Here is a 21,241-nt window from a genome sequence, read left to right as displayed (position 1 = left end):
AGCTGTGCTTGGTTTATGCTGCCAGCAAATTAAAAAGGAGATATTCCTCAATGGGGCAGTAAAAATTGTCCTTTAGCTCAGCAGGAATGAGAATAAACTACCTCCATTTGAAGAGGCTGTACAAACTGTCTGTATTTTCCTCCCCCTGTTCTTGAATCTCTTGAGAGTGTAGCATATTCAGCTGCTAAGAAAAGTGCCCTGAAGTCTTTACAACATAGACAGGAAAGAATAATCTAAGGTATGGTAGCTTGTGTTAGTTCTCTGCTTCAGAAAAGCATCTGAAGCCAGAGATAGCAGAGGCAGTGTGAAGTTACTGACTTCTTGTTAAGGAGCTAAATCCACCGTTATTGCGCACCATTTCACATACAACTTGGCTTGCCTCTTTGTGAGTAGAAGAGGATGCCTGCTTGTACAACGAAAATCACAAAGTGGCCTCACCTGTACTGCCTACCGTGGGGATACGCATGATCATGAGAGGTTACATGAATCAGATTAACAAACAGGCACCTAAATCCTGCTGCTGTGGCCGACACGAGATTTATCCTGGTTTACCTATATAGAGCAACAGATGTTCATGTGGTAATAAAGTAAGATAATTTATTCAACAGCAGAGTCCTTGCTTGCTGTGCTATGGGAGTAGTGTGCTCTGCCTCAGCAGTCTCCCAAGGGGCTAACTGAGGTCTCAGGCATGCAAGACCCAGATCTGGCTCCTTTCCTACTCTCTCTTTTGAGTTAGAGCTATGGTGCAGTGGATCACTAAGCCCAGTGAAGTCCAGTGTTGCCCACCTCAAGCACATGATCATCCCCCTCTCCCCCCACACCCCACAAGCACATCAGAGGTCTTTAAAAATGGCATTTTTTTATATGTCAGTGGGGCTTCTGAGCCTTCAGGATGCATGGAGTTACATTTTCAAGTTCACTTCAAACACAAGATCTAGAACTCTATTATGTGCAATCACTTGCCTCCAACAACTGGCTTTTAAGGCACTGCCCAATATTGTTAGCCCCAGGAATCCCTTCGTTGCTGACCCTCTTTTTACTTTTTCCTGTTTTACCCTGGTTTAGCTCCACTAACTTCAGCAGAGTCCTCTCTGCTTGCCCAGAGGAAAGTAGAATAGGATCTAGCCTGGTCTCCCCAAGAAGCAGAGCACAGAGCCAGCAGGTATACTAAAGCTCTGACTATTTCTGGTGCTACAGGTTCCCTAAGAGAGTTGGAAACAAAATCATACACAGAAGTTTTTTAGCTGGGGGTGAGTTACAAAGCTCAAAGAAAAAAAAAGTAAGATGTAGAGGAAAGAAAAGAAGATATCGGGTGATGGGTTTTGTTAACCACTGACTATAAAGTCCTACTGTCTTTAAGGATGCATCTAGATGTGTATTAGAATCATAAAGCAAGCTTGTCTGCCCTAAGCTGGTCGAGTTGCTTTGTTGTTGAAAGACAGCATTCAATCGGTTTGGCTCAGTGAATGGAATCGCTTGGCTTTTGGGCAGGGTTCAGGCAGCGCAATCATAGATCTGTCCCAATATGCCACACAGACATACCCCAGTCATTCTGATACAGCTACTGAAGGGCATTTTTGGGAGTGCAGGCCACATACCTCTCTGCTACCCTTACTGATTGCTGTATATGCATGTGAATCCTTTAGCTGAGTAACAGCTGAAAGGGTTTGGTTCACTTTGCATTAAAAATAAATTACAAAAAATGTATTGATTTCAGTGTAGCGGTATTGGACCCCTGGCCTCCAAGAGGATATCTAATATATTCTGTTACTAGCTTCCTAATGGGATGCAGCTATACTGTGCTGCACATGAAGCTGCATATGATACAGCTCCCTCGGGCTGCTTGACAATATGTTCTCCACTTCAGAGGCTAGTATATAAATACAATTCACATGCTCTGTCTTTAGTCGTGCCACAGTTTTGTCAACTGCATCACATTTTTCTGCCTCAGGCTGCAGTGCGCACTGTTAACACACATCTCTGGACTCAGGTCCAGAGTGCAAGGAAAGCATAGAGTACTGCTTCTGTTTTCATGGGACTTTCCTGTCTTTTCTTGTTATGCAGTTAGCTTACCTCATTCCTCTTCTGGCTTTTTTGCCTTCTATGCAACAGATATAGCCATTCCACTTTTTTTGTCAAGTATGCACCGAAAAGCGTAGTAGTATGCTCTGTCAAGACCTCATCTAAGCTACTGAATTCTGCTAAACTATGCTGATTTCCATCTGTTGAAGATTTAACCCATGGTAATTATTAGTCTCTCTAGCTGGGTATTACTACCCCGAACTGAAGTGTAACAAAGCAAAATCAAGAGGGGCAAAATCCTTTTCTCCCAGAAGAATCAGAAGTTAAAGTGACAGAATTTGCATAATTTATTCTATCCTAATTTTTTTTAAATAGACCTAACAATTGCTGAACTTTAGAAAACATAAAGACCTACCTAGCGTATTACTGTTCTGAGCAAGTGAGGTCTCCTCACTTTCTTTCTCAAATTACCACCAAATCTACTCGTCTTTCTCAGATTACCACCTTCTCCCAGAAAATTTTAAACCTGTGCTTCCTTAGACTTGTTTGAAATTTATCATATGTTGAAATTTTGGTTAAACTTTGAACTCTGAAAAATTAATGGAGAAAAAAACCTTTGGCCACACTTCCAGAAATGCTTTCCCCCAACCATGGAGCTGGCCAACAGCTTTCGAATTTTAAATATCAAATTCAATTAAAATGTGGAGGGAACCATCAATATCTCTTTTTTTTTAACTGACAGACAGAGCATACTACAGTTGGAGGGCCTGGACAGTGTATTGAATATGGGTGGGATCCTTGCTCTTTAATATTTTGAAGACCAAGATTTCTTCCAGAATGCCAGGCTTATTCTGAGATTTTCTTACCTCTCTCTTTGGACTGATTTTGCCATAGCCTAATGTATACAGGAATGAAAAACATGAAAGCTGACCAAGGGCATGCAGAAAGCAGTACGTCTGTAACTGAAAATACCTTTCCCTGCATTCTTGTTGACTGACCCCCAACCCCTGGAAGAGCTTTTGTCTAAGGAAAGTAAAATCAACATAAAACTATGTAGATTGTTGGCTTGCTTTGTCTCCAGCAGGAGTATTAGCTGAATGAACAAAGAGACTGTTCAGCTTCCTGTATTTTCTGGATTCAGAGTGGAGCCTACTTTATGGTAACAGTTAGTTCTTTCATCTCAGAAACACGCCTTCATAAAGAAAGCATAGCTAAACAGAAATCACAAGGATGGATGTCTCTTACTGATTTCTTTTGTAAAAATTTAGTGGTGTCACTTGTTTTTAATGCATGAGCATTCATTGTCATCATTATAAATCTTCTAAATCAAAAGAGAATGAGACATGCCAATGAGAAAAGGAGGGCAAGTGCTTGTCTCTGAAAAGTTTCTTTCTTCACTTAACATCAAATCAAAATCTAGGAGACAAATCTATTTTCAAAACATAGTTGCAACTAAGAGGAGTTGTAGGCGTATGCTCGCAGCCAGATTCTGGCCTCCAAATATAAGGAGTACCTTATATTGTGTACCTTGCAGACTGAGAGGATCACGTGTATCTGTCTCTATCTATTATTCCATTGTGTTTGTGAGTAGGGGATTTTTAGACTAACTTCATTTGTCTGTGAGGACATAAAGGACGTTGGTATTTTAGCAGGTACTGAGTCTGCTGCTGGGACTTTGTGCTGCTCCTTTAGGAACACGTTATTTAAAGCGTGGGAAAAGTTAGCCAACATAGCTTCAAGCAACTCTTCCTAATCCCATCCTGGGCTTTTCTGCAGCTCCTAGAATAGTTTGGATGACTGCATGGGGAAATCTGTCTGTGCTGTAATATCCCATTTACCTGTGGGCTGCTATCATGCCTTAGATTGCTACAGGCTTAGTGCTGTGGCCCTAGCTTGCCTTACCACAGCGTGCATGGTTCTTACCAGGCAGCTATGTGTTTGTCATCTTAAGTTTCTTCGTAGGTGAAATGCCAAACGTAGGCTTTTAGAGCCCTTTGCTGTTGCGTATCTCTTCCCTGGTGCAAAGTGTGAAGATGTCCTTATGCAAATACTGGACAGCACAATGTTTTTCATTTATAAGTTATACATGTTTTTCATGTATAACTTTGTTACTGCTTGTGTTGTGCTGCTTTTTCTTTTGCACAGATAGCTCAGCTAGAGTGCAAGCCTCTCTGCTCTAGGCACTGTGTGGTCTGATTGTAGCATGCAACACCATATCCTACTCCCAGGGGACAGCTGATGGTACTTGAGTTGTTAGTTCAGAGCCTGAAAGCTTCTGTTCTGGAAATGGTGCACATAGACCTGCAAGGAAATAAAGGGAGACACAAAATACTACAGAGTAAACAAGATCCGCTCTACAGAGGCCCACTAGAGGCAGCTCAGCACAGGCACTTCCTGAAGTCACGAATTTTCTTTGCTGCTCTGTGCCTGCTTCCTGAAAGGCTGAAGTGTTTTCATGGAGTCCAGATGTAAGATGACAACAGGTCAGTATAATTAAGTGCCCAAAGCAAAAGCATATCGCAGCTGCTAAATTGTATAGTTAGCTTCCAGTAGTTAGGCTTCCAGCATCAAGAATGTCTTTTGGTTACATAGAGGGCCTCAGACACAAACCCATAGAATATTCTCCTCTGCCATGCAGGTATGTTAAGATCTTTATTGAGACCCTCATGTAGGCTAGACATCATGTGCCCGAAAGATAACAGAGGTTGTTTTGCTTTTGGTGAAGTATGTTTGCATTGGCATTTTTTAACGATCAGATATTGCTTGTGGAAACATTACATTTTCAGCTGGGTCCCAGTGATACAATATTCATAAAACCCAGCAAAGGAAGAGTACCCTACTATACCATGAAAACTCTGTCGGATGTGGCATGTTGTGTAAAGCAGCAGGGTGGGGTAGGAAGAGGCTCAATACTAATCCTGAGAAGAGAGCAATCACTCACTTGAGATGCCTTGCTGAATCAGTGGAATTTTTTGCATGAACAGCTGCTGATTGGCATGAGCAAGGGTTGCAGAATTTGGCCAGTTGGTACCAACAGAGCCTTTAAAAAACTGAAACCCAGACATAATATTTAATATGTTACGTGGACAGCCTTGGTGCATTTTTATCGATGCGTAATTTAAAGGAGACTCCTCTAGAAATAAAGAGATTGAACATGTCACATCATGACATTACTGTGGTGTTACGTTTTGTGGGCCATGCTCAATGGACCGCTCAAGTGATCTATTTCAATAATACAGATAACAGCGAGTAGGATGATTCACCTATCTAGCAATAACAAACAGCCATTGCATCACCTTCTGTTGTTTATTGTACCCTGAGGCTTTTTAGAATACAGTTGCCTTGATAAAGAGATAAAAGAAAAGAACATAAAACTTGGGTAGAAGAAAATTCTTATTAAACTGAATCTAATTCTTGGTCTCCTCTTTCTCTGTTGCTTTTAAAGTTATTTTTAATGGGGCCAGACTGTTTGATAGTGGGCAGGCATTTGTGTGAGCACTGTTATTGGTGGAGAAACACCTCAGCGTTAACTGCTTGATCCACTGAATAAATGGGGTCCAAGTAATATAGGATAGATGAGAGCAAAGTCCAACTCAGGAGTGAGACACCGCTCTAGTATAGACCAATTTCTGAAGACTTTGTTCTCTCTACTTGGATTTTCTGGAGGTTAGTAAGAACCTTGCCAGCATATAAGGGCTGAGAAAAAACCGGGTTGATCCCCTAGGGTTTGAAGCTATAATAATATGTTTATGCTTCAAGATCCTCTCAGAGTTCATAATGAACATTAATTAAATACACCTCTGGGCTCCCTAAGGAAGAGCAAAGTACTCAGTCCCTTTATAGCGATAGGGGAACTGAGTCACTGTACAGGAGCAGTTCCTCAAACAAGACTTGGAAGGTCCTTAGGCTCTGGGTCCCTTGAGGGGCCAACTGGACATCAAGGGAAAGTGCTGAACAGATTAGTAGTGATGTGGAAAATACTGATCCTGTGGCTTGGTATTCAGTAGTGCCGAACTCCTCCAAGTGCCAGCATCTTCAGGTAGAGATGTAGGTTCGAAGAGCTCGGCGTGCCTATATTCTGTTGAGCTTTAAGAACACCAGGTAGAGCAGTAATTTATGTAGTACCCAGTCAGTGCATGAGGATGCTGAAGACAGGGAGTGAACTTCATCTGTGTGAGGTAGGCAGTAAGTGCTAACTCAGTAATAAATATACCTGAGTATTTAGCCTCAGAGATCACAAGTAGGAAGTTCCCTCTAGTCATCAAAGACATCATTCAACAAACTCAGTTAAGTAACTCAATAAATACATTGTTCAGAGTGCAAACCAGGTACCGGATTTTACTCTGAGATGCAGTTTTAAACCTTCTCAACTGAGATGTTATAGTGGCAGTGCTGACAAACTCTTTGTTGTGGAATCTCCCACTTGATGTGTCATTGCAATCCGGAGCACACAAAGAGATGAATACAAAATTTATTATCTATGAGCCTGACTCTGAAATCCTTACAGAGGCAAAACTCACACATTGCCATCACAGGGCCATTTGCCTACATAGGTTATTCTGATCAAATAATATTTCAATTACCTGGCAGCTGTTCCAGAACCACCACCCACAAGAACTTTCATGTCTGTGAAAACTTGAGGGGGGGAAAGGGACGTATTGTCCATTAATAAATCATGATCCATACTTTATTTTGCTGCTGCTGAACAGCCTCTACATGGGAGCGGAGTCTGCATGAATGTGCAAGAGAACTTCTGCTCCTTTTATATCGCATGAGAGCAGCAGCAGTGCTCCCTGCGTAAACTCGCTGAGTTTAGGGCCACGACCAGCAGCAACCTCAGTAAGGAGTGAAGAAAGGAGGGAGTAACAGCTTTTGGCTTTTCTGGAGATCAAGATGGAAAAAGCGTCATAGATATTTTCTGGAACAGGCTCACCATGGGTTATCAGTCCCAGAATACCAGGCAGAGTGTTTACACAAAGACAGGTTCCCCACACCACAGGCCTTTGAGACTATCCTACAAATGGAAGGAAGCAATCTAAAGCAAGCTGTTGGCACTTGGTGTGCAGGTTCCCTGCATCCTACCATGTAGCTCCAACAGTATATAGTGCGTGCACTCATAAGAATTTCATGCTAGTATTCACATTCATTTCTTTATATTCCTCCTAAAAACTAAATCATGCTAAATCATGCTCCCATTCTCCCTAGGGTACGTAAGTCCGATTTATGGCATTCCTGCTTTGCTGAAATACTTATGGTTCCTCCAGGTTTTCTGTGGTACATGTGAAAGCAGAGTTTGACCCATAATTCACAAAGTTCTCACTTTAGTTTTAATACCTAGGTTATGCCACACAATGTGACATTTTCACTTGGTCAGCCTTATAAAGTAAGTGAAAAGTTATAAACTTGTGCCCCAAGCCTAATACAAGACTTTCCTTACAGCAAAGTGACCGGCAGGAGGAAACTAGCCAGACAGTCTGAGTGACGACCTGGGGGGGTGATATAAGCCCCTCTGGGACAATGCTTTTTCCTGCTTCTGGAAGTCCCTCCTATTTCCACATTGGCTTCTGCATCCGGTACTTTACCAGGATTCTCTTTCACATCAAAGCATCTCTCCCCGGGCTACACATGCAGGGGCACAGCTTTAGTTTCTATGGGAAATAGTTTTATCCCAGAGGAAAGGGAAAGAAATGTTTGGTTTAAATATGCTTAACACTCCCTCTCCTGTGTAAGGCTCTCTGTTGTTGCACTTTCTCTAGTCCCTTGGGATATCAACATGCTCTTTACCACACTCAAGCTTGTTTTCTTAGTTGAGGTGTTTAAAAGGGGCTGTGGGGGAATTTTGCACTCATCCACATCTGTTAAACAAACATCTGGCTGAAAGCTTGCTAAATTAATTGGACTAAATTCTTTTGTGTTTGTCTCACCCTTAGGATGAGTTTGTCCTATTTCTCCCATTTATAGGAACTCTATGGTGCAGATAATGTGGAATTTCTGCTTCTCCATTGAAGTTATGAGTAACTCAGAAAGAGCCTATGTGCAGGTGACAAACCTGCTGCTTAGCTTAGTGAAGAGAGAGAAATGTGTGTGGAAGCTGAAGCCAAGGAGGGCCCATGGTAAAGAGCTCCAATCAGAGATGAGCTGCTAGCTCCATATTTCCCTGAGTATTTTGTGCAATCTCGGTCAGCCCACAAAAGGACAAGAAATTTTTTGAAATGCAACTGTCTCTGAGCAGAGTTGCACCTCTTGAGTAAGCAACACACAAGCAAAAGTTGTGAACTGCATCACAGTAGCTGTCCTAGCTTAAGGATATTGATGTGGTGAGGTTGGTGGGCATATTTTAGTAGACCAGTTGACATAGGTGAATAAAACAAATGAGCATTTCAGCACACAAGCCTTTTTCAAGCTTATTGAGAAGTCAGCAGACTTCACCTGATTTGGCAGTGAATGTGGGAGCATGCAAAACTACACAAGTGCATGCTGGTAGCCATGACTGGAATCAAAGAGGAAACTCCCATTAACTTTCATGGTATGGAATTAAACCAAGCCTGGGCATCCCAACCACACAGACTTTTACCTATCCCAAATACTTACAAAACATACGTAATTTGGTAGCCCAATTATTCACTTTTGAAGTCTCCTGAATTTGTTTGGTTTTCCACTGTTGATGCCATTAGTTCCTCCCCCATTTCCCTCAGTTGGCATTTAATCTCTTTAGGTTGGTTGCTCATGCCTTCAGGGTCACTGGGTTTCTTTCTACACTAGGCTCTTTGATTCTGCCTGTATTCGGGGGCTGGTTAGTCTTTTGATTATCTGAAATGCTTTGAATGCTGACTTTAATTGCACTACTTTGTAAGAGGCTCTTCTATACAAGGGTTGCTAACTACAAGGCCCTCCGATTGCCTCAGTAGCCATGCTGCAAGACAGAGAAAGTGTGAAGAAACATGTGTAAACATGTTGTAAAGACAAAAGCCACTGCAGTGCAAAATTGAAACACCGTCTTCAAGAAAACTAGACTTTAATTTTGTTTTATTTTGTTTTATTTTATATATTTATTGATATTAATAGAAGCTAAAATGCTTATGTCTACCACAGAAAAATGCTGAATCTGGAAACAGATCTCTAAAGTCTCAGTCAAAAGTGTGATACTTTTCTTAGGGACAGATTGTCAGCTGTAGCCAAGCATGGCCCAACAGAATTGAGGATATAGACAAATTGGAGACAGTCCAGAAGAAAGCAACAGGAATGAAAAAAAGGTTTATAAAGCATGAGTGATGAGGAAATGTTGAAGAAACTGAGTTTGTTTAGTCTAGAGAAAAAAGACTATGGGGGAAAAGTATAAGTTTTTCAATATGTAAACAACTGTTTTAAAGAGGACAGTCATCATTTGTTCTCCACAGCCACTGAGAAGGAGAAAAATAAATCAACCTAATTTGCAGCAAAGAACATTTAAGCTGCACTTTGGGAAGAACTATAAAGGTTAGGCTTTCTGTCCGTGTTTATCCCCTTCAGTGGTGGTTCTGGGAACAGGTTAGGCCAACACCTTACAAGGAGGGGGTGGTGGTACTTCATCCCGGCTCAGTGGGAAGCTGTGGGACAAGATGATCTCTGGAGGTCCTTTCCAGGCTTTTCATCTTTATAATTTTATGAAGATGTCTGTTGAGCTTCTTTGTTCCAGACTCACTCTGTACAGTTCTAGCAAACAGTTGTTGTAACAGCCAGGGATAAGCTATCGCACCTCCCTTTATCCAGGGGATCTTCTGAGGTAGGTGCAGCAGTGGGGAAGTTCCTGCAGAGACCCTACCGATCACTTCCCCAGAGATCCACTGGGCCTGGATCTGCCAAGAACAGGACAAGCTTGTGTCAAGGGGTGGCCAGAAACACAGCTCACAACTACCTGTAGCTCTAAATTACTGATGGAAGGAAAATGTACTATTTTTGTATAACTATGTGTCAGAAGACTTTGAAGGGAAACCGTTTTGGATCAGTAAACATGTACTTACATTTTAAGTCACCCTGATACCAGTTTAACAGTAAGAAATGATGTCTTTTCTATGGGACTTAATATACATTAACACAATCATTTTTGGAACAGCGTTTTGGAATCATACTGCTGCCCTGTGTAGCAGAAGCTCCTGTTCTTTCCCATTTGTTCAGCCTCTTAACTTTTCTCCATGCGGCGGAAAATCCTTCTTTTGGGAACTGTTTTTTGGCCTTCCCCCTGCAGGAGTTGGAGGAGCCCAGTTCAGCTTCTCTCAGTGGTTTGAAAGAAATCCTCGACACACAACCACAACTTATTTGAGTCTTTCCAGCAAGGGAAATGGCTCATGCGTTGGTGATGGGATAACACAGTTGCACATTTTAAGAACCACCATACGCTAGGCCAATTGATCTGGGCCCTCACTGCCACCTTGAGGAAGTTTTCAATGCATGTTGGTCTTATGCCATGGTATCAGGCTCCTCAGTGTGTGTCAGCAGCTGTTGCATGGCCTGATTTGCAGTTCCATTTCCATCAGTGCGAAGAGTAAAGTTTTGCTGTGCCTGTGTAGCAGTGATCACATTCAAGCTGGAGAGGGGTGCCTTTTAGTGCAGCCAGCTGGTGGGTCAAGGACAAAGTATAGGAGCGGCTTAAACTATTGAATCTTTGAATAACAATTTTAAAACCACTGGAAAATTGCAAGTCTGATACATTTAAGCAATACAGGAGGTAGACAAGGAACATACAAAAAATGTCCTTCCATCTTTTTTTTTCCTTAGAAACATTTTCCAATAATTGATTATTTATTTATAATTGATTGCTAGTGTATTTATTATTATCAATATTGATTTCAGTTAACGAGGCAACATATAAAATTAATGAGCATGAGGCATTGTGTGCAAAACCTGAAGTACCTCCAGGTTCCTTGCTGTGCCAGCTTGACTGATCAAGAGCCAATGTCACAATGTGTGGCATCAGGGGAATCCTTACTGCCAGTCTGCCAGAGAGGACAAGAGCCCTGGAGGCTGAACTGCCTTCAGTAGAGGAGGCACATCCAGGCAGCCTTGAGCAGGCCATGGAGGAGGTGGTATACTTCTGAGATTAAATCTGATCTGTGTCTTAATAGAGACAACTCCTCTCTACAGTATCTTTCAGCATCCTGTTAATTAAAAAAAGGATTAGGATAAATTTACAAAAATAAATGAATTAAAGAGAACACAACTTCTGCCAAAAAAATGAACTTTCATGTTCAGCTTCTGCTTGAAACTAGCTTCCCAGGAGCCAACTTTCTGGGGAATAGCCTGTTATCAGATAAAGGAAGGACTGAACAAGAAAGATATTCCTTTCTTATGAAAGCCGCCCCCTTTTATCAAGACCTTCTCCCCCAGCTTTTAATAGTCACCGACTTACCTCTGATCTCTTGGCATCTTTGTATTTTCCCACCTGTTTGTCAACCTCCTCTGAGGATATTTTCCTTCTTGATGCTAAACTTTGCAACACAACTAAAAGAAAGCAAACAGAAATGGCTTCAATCATTCTCATTGCTTAAAAATTCATAATCATTTCTATAGCCAAAGGCAGAAAAGCTAATTATTTACTGTCCCAACCAGTCTTACCGCCTCCTGGGAAAATGTGCTATTGAGCTGGCTGCACCGATACATCTGCAGCAGGCAGCTCTCATAGCTGGAGCCCGAGTGTACTAGCAGCACCAGTGGGAGCTTTTTAGCTTTGAACAGAGCTGCTGTAGCAGGTTAGCTGTAAGGCAAAGCAGCTCAGCCACCGGGGAGTGGGAAGACAACAATGTCTTGCTCCTCTCCCAAGTGAACCCTCTGGCAGTCTTGATATTGGCATTTACAGAAGAGTGTGATATTTAGGGGAGGATTGTGACTTTTTTTTTTTTAAGTGCAGCCCATGCAAGTATGGTGCATAGTATATTACGCAAAAGAAGGACCAGAAGAATTCTGGCTGATGCAGGCAGATATCCTTCCAGAAACGTCCACTGAGTAGTCACTCAGCCTTCCTGTTTCTTTGTTTGCTTGCTTGCTTGCTTTTTATGGAAAGGTGCCCAGCTGTGATAGTTGCTGTGAGAGATTTGGGGATTAGGGCTCACTCTCACCCTACTCCACCTTTATATTGCAGTTGGATCCCACTGGGATCTGTGCTGTAAGGATATATACTGTTCCTTATCCCTGTGAAGAAGCTCCTTCCCTCTCCTTCTTATCTATTTTCCAAATGCCTTTCATAACCTGCCTCTACGCTAGGTTCGGATTCAACATTTGGGAATTCTACAAAACATGTTCTGTATCAAAAAGACTGTTGCCTTGAAATCTCAAAATTTCAAGCGCCACCCTCACCACCCCTTGCATCCAAATTCACAACAGAGTCTTCCTCCCCGTCCTTGTCTTTAAGCAGAATCTTGCTTTTTATTCTCACCTTGGGTAGACTTGCAGCATTTCTCTGTCAATATTGAGGAAGATAAACTTGAATATGCAGCCTATACTGAGGTAACCCTGTTAGCTAATGGAGGAGCTATGAGCTATTCTCTCTGAGAACAAGGGGAAGAGGCAGAAAGCTGCAGTAAGTGTCTCATCTTCGAAGCCAGTGAAACCGTTTTAATAGTTTTAATTCAAATTCTCATGTATTTTGCTCATAGGGATGTTGTACAGTGCACAGTACATATATAGTTCTGCAAAATAAGGTTTCACCATGACCAAAATTCAGAGAGATACCAAAACTGAACAGAAATCAAGTGTGAGCAAGACAGAAACAGAAAGGAGTTTTACTTCATAGGGATATATGAAGTTTTGGTGGTGTCCTTTACGTGCTGTTGGATTGTAAGAACTCCAACTGATAGCTATCAGGCTTTAATTACTATAGCCAATTTAAAAGTCTAAGGACCTTGGTCTGGCATGGTGCCTACTTGTAAAAGATGGGGTTCTGGCCAAAGGTGGCGTGGTTAGAGATGGTAGTGCAGGAATGATACGGCGAAAGTACAGAGAACAGCAGCAGCAGCCATGGCCAGAAGCACTGTGGCTAAACGTGGCAGAGCTTTTGTGACGTGTATCATAAAACAATCAAGCATATATACAGGCCTGGCCTCATACCCGAGAAAGCGTAACTTTTGTTGCTGCCATACCACAGAGATGCTTGAGAATCATCCAACCGGTAGGGTCTGCAGCATGGTATTTAGGTCTAGACTTCAGTACGTTCAGATGACTCCTCAAAGCTTTGCCATGTTTTTGCTCCACCTCAGCCTTTCACACTCCGGCTCTGCTGCAGCTCCTGGCCTCCCCAGCTTTTCCCGCAATTTGGCTTTGGCGTCCTTTCCCGGCTGTGTCTCAGCTCCTTGCTCTCCCCATCGTGAGCACAGCACTCATCCTGCCTAGCCTGTGTGGCGGGCCAAAAGCTACTGCCAATACACCCGTGCGCTTGTGAGGAGTCAGTGCTGCCTCTTCCCAGCACCCAACAGAGGCATTTGGTTTTTACAGTTGGGGTTTAAGCCCGTGGTGTTTACTAGTTCTAAGTGAAACCTCTAGATATTTGAAGCCTGCTACTATTCTTCGTGGAAGTATTATACTGCCACATGGATTTCCACGTCAGGTAAAGTTTCCACCTTTTTGTATGTTTTCACTGAATGTAGTGTTGTCCCTAGGGTGCTTTGAGCTAATATTTAACAACAATTCTAAGACGATATTGAGGTAGGTTCCTCTTCAAGTGACTGCAGTCAGGAAGCTATGCCATTTTTTTTCCCTTGCAAAGGCATGTGTCTAGAGACTTTCCCCTTCAAGGAAAACCTTTACTTCCCTTCTTCCTTTGCTTGCGCTCTCCCACCTACCCATCCAGCACAGCTTGGTACTGCATTGGTCAAGTAAATGATGTAGAAGGATTCTAACATCTCCATGTTGGCAGTGTGTCTCCCAGATGGCCAGCAGTGCTGCTTCCTCATTTTTCAAGATAAAAGGGTACATTTTAAAGCCTGTTAAAAGAATTTTAGAGAATTAGTCTGACTACAACAATGTGACTAGATCAAGTTACATTTTCATCCTCTACTGCCCTCTGTTGAGGATGGATCCATCTGCAGAAGAAAATCTTAAGTTGCAGTTATTAACAATACATGTCAATTGATTTAGGGTTCTACCGCCACCAAAACCGTAGCTTTCTTCCCCTAGATGTGCGGTTTAGAAAATATTTTCATTTGCAAAGCTTAACAGTGTGCTTTTGAGATATTTACTCTATCCATTATGTGCAGACAAAGCAAAAATGTCATATATTAACTATCCAATCCCCTAAATATGCTTACTGACAACCTGTTATATTAATAACCCAATTAATAACCACCCTGTTATAATAACCAAAATACTTCTGAGACAATGATGATGTCATGTAGAACCTGCCCTGCACGTACAACATGGCAAAGGTCCTTTTCTTTCAGCCTTAACCTAATCAGTTCAAATAAAAGTGGACGAAAGAGCAACTAGCCATGCTAGACATGCTTGGAAATGGAAATGACAATGCATTTTTCTAATAAAAAAGAACTTGGAAGAAAATTTGCCTCTTGACTTGACTAAAAATATTCTCTAGCAATGTGATTCCTTGGCCATATAATTCCTTCTTTGGCAATATTTGTGGAGAGATGTAGAGGAATGGAACAAGTTATAGTGATGCTAGAAAAAAGGCAGGAAAGATGAACATATTCTGTGTATCTCTACCACCTATCATCTGAGGATCTCTTAAGGCTTCGCAAGTAATTATTTGCAAAATAATTATCTGCAAGTTATCATCTCAAAAATCACAATGGGACAAGCAAAGACTGAATTTGTTTTTATTTGAAGGCAGGGAAGTTTGAGGAAAAAAAGTGAAGTCTAAAATGTTTAACCATAAGATGCCTAAAACTAGGATTCTCCAGTCTCCTCTTGTCTTTTAAAAAAAATGTTGCTATTCAAAGGTGAGTAGCACTTTTAGCTGCAAGGAGACAGCAGGGGATTCACACAGGTAGACCTGATAATTTAGCATTTTTGGAAGTGAAAGTATTCCCATTATAGCATCTTCTTCATCATGGAATTTAAGGCTGAAAAATGATGTGTTCTGGACAAAGCTGTGAGGATTTGAAAATGCATCTGCAAGAAAATGCCACCTCTTCTGGATGCTGATTCCAAATGAGAATGAGAGAAGGCTCACTTTTCTGTACTTTTTTCATGTCTCCACTGTTTTGCCAGGTCCCCACTGCTATTTCTAAGTTCTCTCATTCCCTTGGAAGTTAAAGTGTGACAGGTTTCCCTCTACAAAATTGCATCTTCCCTCTCTTGTTTAGAAGATTGTTTCCTTTTTATGAAGGTTGGATTTTCCTGGGTATCTTCTGAATTCCAGGTTTATATTCCAGCAATATTAGTCCTTCAGTACAAATCTGAGCTTCTGAATGGGGTGCTAAGATTTTCAAAAATAAGACACTGCTGTTAAAGCTCTTATGACACTTCATAAAAGCAATAGCCTGTCCTTTGCCAAGAAAGGATTCTCTCCCACAGACCATCTATGTGGTTTCCATCTGCACGTTTATTGGAAGCTGCTTGGGGTGCAAATGTATTACATGTTTCAAATTGCAGCTGTTCCAGCACACTAGAAAAGTGCAGAGAGCTCTCTTCCCACAGTCTGTTGACTGCAGACATCGAGCAGTCAATTAAAATCTGGAGTGGCTGGGTAGTATCTGTAGCACGGATGGCACTGAAGTGAGGTGGAGCCATCTACCAGTCCTCACTGAAAGGAGCAGTGCATGTATTTTCTCTTCATGTCTTCATGTGGCAAAAGACTACCTGCCAGGTCCGCTCATGGCTTTGACTCCTGAGCAGAGCCTCCTTCTCTCTGCCAGCTGTGCTGCCCCTCTTTGAGGCTGGAGGCGCTGAGCACAGCAGGTGGAAGTTACTGTTACTGTAGCTGGTCATTGAATGGACTTCATGTATTTTGCATTATTTCTGTCAGATAAACATCTCTAACGTGCCCAGAAGTGATGCTGATAGCATTCTTGAGATGTGCAAGCCTCTTCCATGGAGCACTGAGGAGAAGCCTGGAAACAGAGGTGACTGCACACAGCTCAGACACCTAAGCTGAAAAGTGGCAGAGACACTACTTCTGGGACTTGCTGTCTTACTCCAAGACCCTTTCTGGAAACTGGAGTGGTCCATACAGAAAATTACAAGGGTCTAGAAGAATACAAATGATAGCCAGCAGGTAGGCTTTGTGCAGCCTTTATTGGGAATGCTCCAATAGCAGCTTATACGTGATTCATTTAGCACAACAGCTTTCTATCTGTGTATGGAGTAACAGCTTGGGTAAGGTTCACCCTAAAGGAGCACTCACAGAACAAACCCAGATAATGAACAGGAAAGATGTTATTCACAAAATAAATCCACCCTGGCATCTAGTCACTGTGCTTAGGAGATGGTCGGCACAAGCAACAAGAGAAAGGGCCTGGATGGATTTGTGTGTTAACTGGAAAATTGCTTTGCACACTTGGACTAAATGCTGATCCCCCTTGCAAACCCATCCTTGTGATCTCTTCAGAAAAAATACCATTTACAAAGCATCAGAGCAAGTTCATCTGTAGCATAAGCAAGCTTCATTCCATGGATATCATTGTAGCAGTTGGTCCAGAAGGTGATCTACAACAGTTTAGAAAGATTTTTACAGTGGTCTGGGATGAAACCTCTTTCTGCGAGGGATCTGAAATCAAACAGACAATCTATCTACAATAAGTAAATAATATAGAAGGAGAAAGAGCCATATGGAATAATTATCGCTATGATTAAAATAATTGGCCTGTTAACTTCCATTCAGTGTAAACACAGGTTTTATGGAAAGGAAGAGTACAGCTGAGTATAGACTACAGCAGTTTTCCATTGCTATAGGGACTTTGCCGTGATATAGTTAAAGCCCCATCCTCTGTTTCAGCAGAGCAGAGAGCCTGTTAGTGCTCTAAAATGATGAAAGCAAATGAAATTGAATAGCAAACAAAAAAAGTTCAGACTTGATCAGTGATGATGAGAGAACTCCAGCTGGGTTCTCTTGGGAGCAATGATCAAGAATTAAAGTCTTGATTTTTTTTAAGCTAACAAATGAAGCTTCTTTATTCTACTTTAATGGGATAAGAAAAGCCCTATTAAAGAGAGCTAACAGTAGTACTAATCTGCAAGCCACATCCCTCTTGGCCCCAGTAGGAAAAAAAAAAGAAGGGATTCAAAAAATGTTTAATAAAACCTACACAAAATGAGAGGGGCAGGAGATAACTCAAAGCTGTGCAACTTTGCCTCTGTGAAGGAAGAAGAGTCTGTTTTGATAAATTAGAAGACAGGGAGCAGCATGGGGTGTAACTCTCATCCTTTGAGCTCCAAACTCCGCAGAGTTTACAGCCAGCGGGTCAGCTGCAGAGAGCCTCTTGCCAGGTGTATGAAGAGGTGGTCCGGGCTTGGATTTGGGAGTTTGTTTGTTTTTCACTCTAAGGACTTGATCCCCCCAGGCACCCTGCCTTACTAGGATTACTTGCATTTCTGGCATGAATGATCTTAGCAGGTGGCTGTGTGGGGGCAGCATGCCCGTTCCTGGGCAAGCCTCAGTATTGGCCCACTTTGCTGTCACATTGGCAGCCTTTAATGCATGCTCATTTCCATATAAATATTGCTAAGGCTCCGAATGTGGCCAGTTGTGAGCTTATTGCACCATCTGTAATCTGTGTGCTCTCCTGAATCACTGGCCGGCTGCCTGGCTGAGGGGATATTTCCACACTCCTGCTGTATCTCATCCTCCCACGCTCACGTGCGTTCAGTGGTGCAGTCCAGCATCACTGGCTTGTCTCTAGCTAGCAGATAGAGCGATAGCTGTGAAGATGTGTCAACATCATTAGACGCCAACGTGAGGAAGCAACCTAAACACATGCCCAGGACTCCTTAGGAATTAAATTGTGGCTATGAAACTTTGTGGCTGTTTCTGCACAACTGTTAACACCTGCACTGGCTAGGTTAATGATAGAATAATGCCACAAGGACACCTGCAGTTTGCTGTGTGGACTAATGCCTCAGCAATGCAGGGGAGAAAGAGAGAGAGAGAGAGAGAGAGAGAGCGCAATAGGGCGAGCACGTAAGTGAGATGAGGCAGAAGATCCCTTGGAGTATGTGTAGCTCTAAGTTAGGAAAGAACCATTGATCTGAGAATTGAGGACAAAATGCCCCCATTAATTCAAGACATAGAAAAGATGGGGGAGGGGAGAACTTTCCCCAGGTTACACAAAGCAGTAAGTTGCACCAGAATCTTAATTACTACTTTTGCAGAAGGACCAACACCAGCTATGAGCCAGAAACCAATATACAGTTTCCTCCTCATCTCAGATCAGTCTTTAACTGCTCGTGATCAGGTAGAGCTCTTAGTAAACAGATTAGGACCCTGAGCTTGTTTACCTTCGGGAAGGGAAGGCTTAGGGGGATCTTATCCATGTGTATAAATAACCTGATGGAGGGAGTAAAGAAAGTGGAGCCAGACTCTTCTCAGTGGTGAAGGACGATGCAATGGGCACAAATACAGGAAATTCCATTTAAACATAAGAAAAAACTTCTTTTACTGTGAGGGTTGTTGAACACTGAAACAGGCTACCCAGAGAAGTCATGGAGACGTTCAAAACCTGACTGGACACAGTCCTGGGCAAGCTGCTGTAGCTGACCCTGTTTGAGCAGGGGGTTGCACCAGGAAATCTCCAGAGGTCCCTCCCAACCCCAACTATTCTGTCATTCTGTAAAAGAAAGAAATCATCTCCTATGCATTGAAGCATATGCTTAAACACCTTTTCTAAGGAAGAGGAGCCTTCATGAACTTGCATGCTTTGCAGAATCAGAGCTTTGATATAGATGAGGGATACAGAATTTGAGTAAAATAAACATTTTCACCTAAACTCATTATGGACTCAAAATGGCAGCCTTTTGAGGAGGTCAGTACGTTTCTTAAAACAATTCTCACTGAAAATTGAAAAGTGCTGATGTCCTGTGAAGAAGCATGCTTTTACAGAAATCTCACAAATTCTGCAGGACTTAACTTGTGGGTAAACTTTTGCCCCTAAATATGCAAGTTACAAAGTACTTCCTGATTTGCTATTAATGACTGCATCAAACACAAACCAGTGATGAATTCAGCCTGAGTTCAGGTACTTTCAGTAAGTTGCAGAACTTCTTGCTGTTATAACCAAAAATTAGTAGAACAGAATTATGACATACAATAACCAAAGTAACCAAAGTAACCAGTATAATCAAGCTATTAAAGGCCAGAGCTTTGACAAGGATTTCCATGAAAGCAGAATCAAGTCCTTCGGGTTGAGCTGTATTTTTCAGAGAACCAAACCTGATTCGTACTACTAGGAAGTATGCTCAAATTACATGGCTGTATATTTTAAATGGAAATTTCCCTTAATAACCTGGACTTTAATGCACTTTACAATGTATTTATTATCTCACACTGTGATATTTTGTAACTTGGATTTTCAGATAACGAGTAGCTCATCTAATGAAAATAATGATTTTTTCATGCTGTACTACATGGAAACCTAAAGTAATTCAATTAAACAAACCACCTCATTAGTGTGCCTTGATAATATAGTTGAGTTTTCTTTGATATGGTCAGAAATATATAGCATGCTTTTGGGATGCAATCAAACTCTCCAATAAACTTGTTGCTAAAGACAGCTGCCTAGCACCACGTATTTTCTGAGCAGTCAAATGACCTAGTTTAGAAGTGTTTGAAGAAGAACAAATTCTGTGGAAGAAGAACAAATTAACCTTGTTTAACAAGTAGTTTTCAATTTGTGTTTCAACGCTCTTCTGCACTCTTATCATCTCTGATGCAGTAGCACAGCCTTGTTTCATTCTTCCTGTTACTTAGTATGTCCTTAATGTCCCAGCTTTGGGAAGCACCCCTCAGCTGCTGCACAGCCCCTGGGAGGAGGCACCATCAGCACACTCAACATGTGCCTGAAGCCACAGGGCTGGTTACCTGAGGTCTACTTTGCTCTTTTGTGCTCTAGGAACATCAAAAACGAAATCAAGGCCACTGATGTTTTTTGCTTTGATTTCTGTGGCCTATTCTCCTGAAAGGTTTATTTGAATGAATATGGCAAAAACAGTAGAGAAACTTGGAGCAGAAATCCAGTTTTTGGTATAGCTGAGACCAAACTAAGCTGCATCTTCACTGCAGAAGATTTCTGTGACTGCAGCTAGTATTTGTTTGGATGTGGGGTCAGAAGTTCATCTCTTATAAATCAGCATAGCTCTGTTCAAGGGAGCTGGTTTTTATCAGATGGAGATCTGGAATCACATTCCTGTCATTTTCTCCGAGGACGAACCTTTTTGTGTAACACCCTTTCTGTATAGAGCTTGTGTGTAGTGAAGTTACAGTGAGGCACTGTATTTTAGGCTTCACCTTTGGAAAATTTGGTGCAGATCTGGCTCCTATCATAAGCAAAATTTGTTGCAGGAGATCACTCTGATCTTTGAAAGTAATTAGCTACCTTCCGGTATGCTGCTGTGGACCACACAGTAAACGCAGCATAGCTTGTCTTTCTGTGTGTATTCACCATAAAGCTAAAGCAAGCGCACGGGTGCTTATGAAGCGCAGCTTAATCCCCATTCCAGCTTACCAGTGGTAACTTTTATCCTAGTCCCTAGTCGCTTCTTTAAAATAGGACTTCAGTGTGACTTTTTCTCACTGTTAAAAACACATTTTAGAAATTCCTCCTCACATCCAAAACTTTACCTGGTGATCTGTCATGCATCTGAGAAAGGACATGATATCTCTACCATTTGCATTTCTTTCTCCCTCAGCAGCAAAACTAGACTGGACCAGGTTACTTTTCTCTCAGATCAAGTTAATTTTGCCTTCTCTTCCCAGCTCAAAGACAAGATATGTGGCTTCACCCTGTTGCAAAGAAATATTTACACTCAGAATACAAGCTCCCATCCACCTACGCCTGCCTGTTACAAAAACCTAAATTCTAAGCTTAATATAAGTTGACAGTGTCCCTTTAATCAAAATTTAATGCTTGTCTTCAATCTCCTCAAAGCACTTAAAAATCTAGAGGCTTTAGATGGGAAAGAATCATTAGTGCTGCATTTTTTTTCCGCTTTGCAGTGAGTGGGAAGTTTGACCATGAGGTGTCAGGCAAATTTAGATATTGTGTTGCTCTATACAAAGCCCTCTTTCAGTGTCAGTCTGTCAGAC

The 21,241-nt window shown here is 41.9% G+C and overlaps 1 protein-coding gene and 1 long non-coding RNA gene across 16 annotated transcripts in view; one reads left to right on the top strand and one right to left on the bottom strand.

Annotated features, from left to right (window-relative positions):
* The window catches only part of RPL34 (ribosomal protein L34), a 180,587-nt gene that overhangs the window by 147,178 nt on the left and 12,168 nt on the right, over positions 1-21,241 (top strand). For 4 of the 14 annotated variants that reach the window (XM_068941915.1, XM_068941913.1, XM_068941917.1 and 1 more), the window contains one exon: positions 15,971-16,219. The exons of the other annotated variants lie outside the window; for them this stretch is intronic. The gene's annotated coding sequence lies outside the window, so the exon portion shown is untranslated. The remainder of the gene's footprint in view (positions 1-15,970; positions 16,220-21,241) is intronic. 14 annotated transcript variants of the gene reach the window in all.
* Positions 9,100-11,700, bottom strand: LOC138067039 (uncharacterized). Of its 2 annotated transcripts, XR_011140708.1 has the most exons (4): positions 11,614-11,700; positions 11,408-11,499; positions 10,912-11,156; positions 9,100-9,857 (listed from the first exon to the last, which is right to left on the bottom strand). It is a non-coding gene; the product is annotated as an uncharacterized lncRNA (long non-coding RNA). The 2 variants fall into 2 exon arrangements; XR_011140709.1 differs by lacking the exon at positions 10,912-11,156.

Source organism: Struthio camelus, chromosome 4 (assembly GCF_040807025.1).
Source record: "Struthio camelus isolate bStrCam1 chromosome 4, bStrCam1.hap1, whole genome shotgun sequence".
Taxonomy (NCBI): domain Eukaryota; kingdom Metazoa; phylum Chordata; class Aves; order Struthioniformes; family Struthionidae; genus Struthio; species Struthio camelus.
The sequence above is the reverse complement of the archived record's forward strand: the minus strand, read 5'-3'. Positions and strand labels throughout refer to the sequence as shown.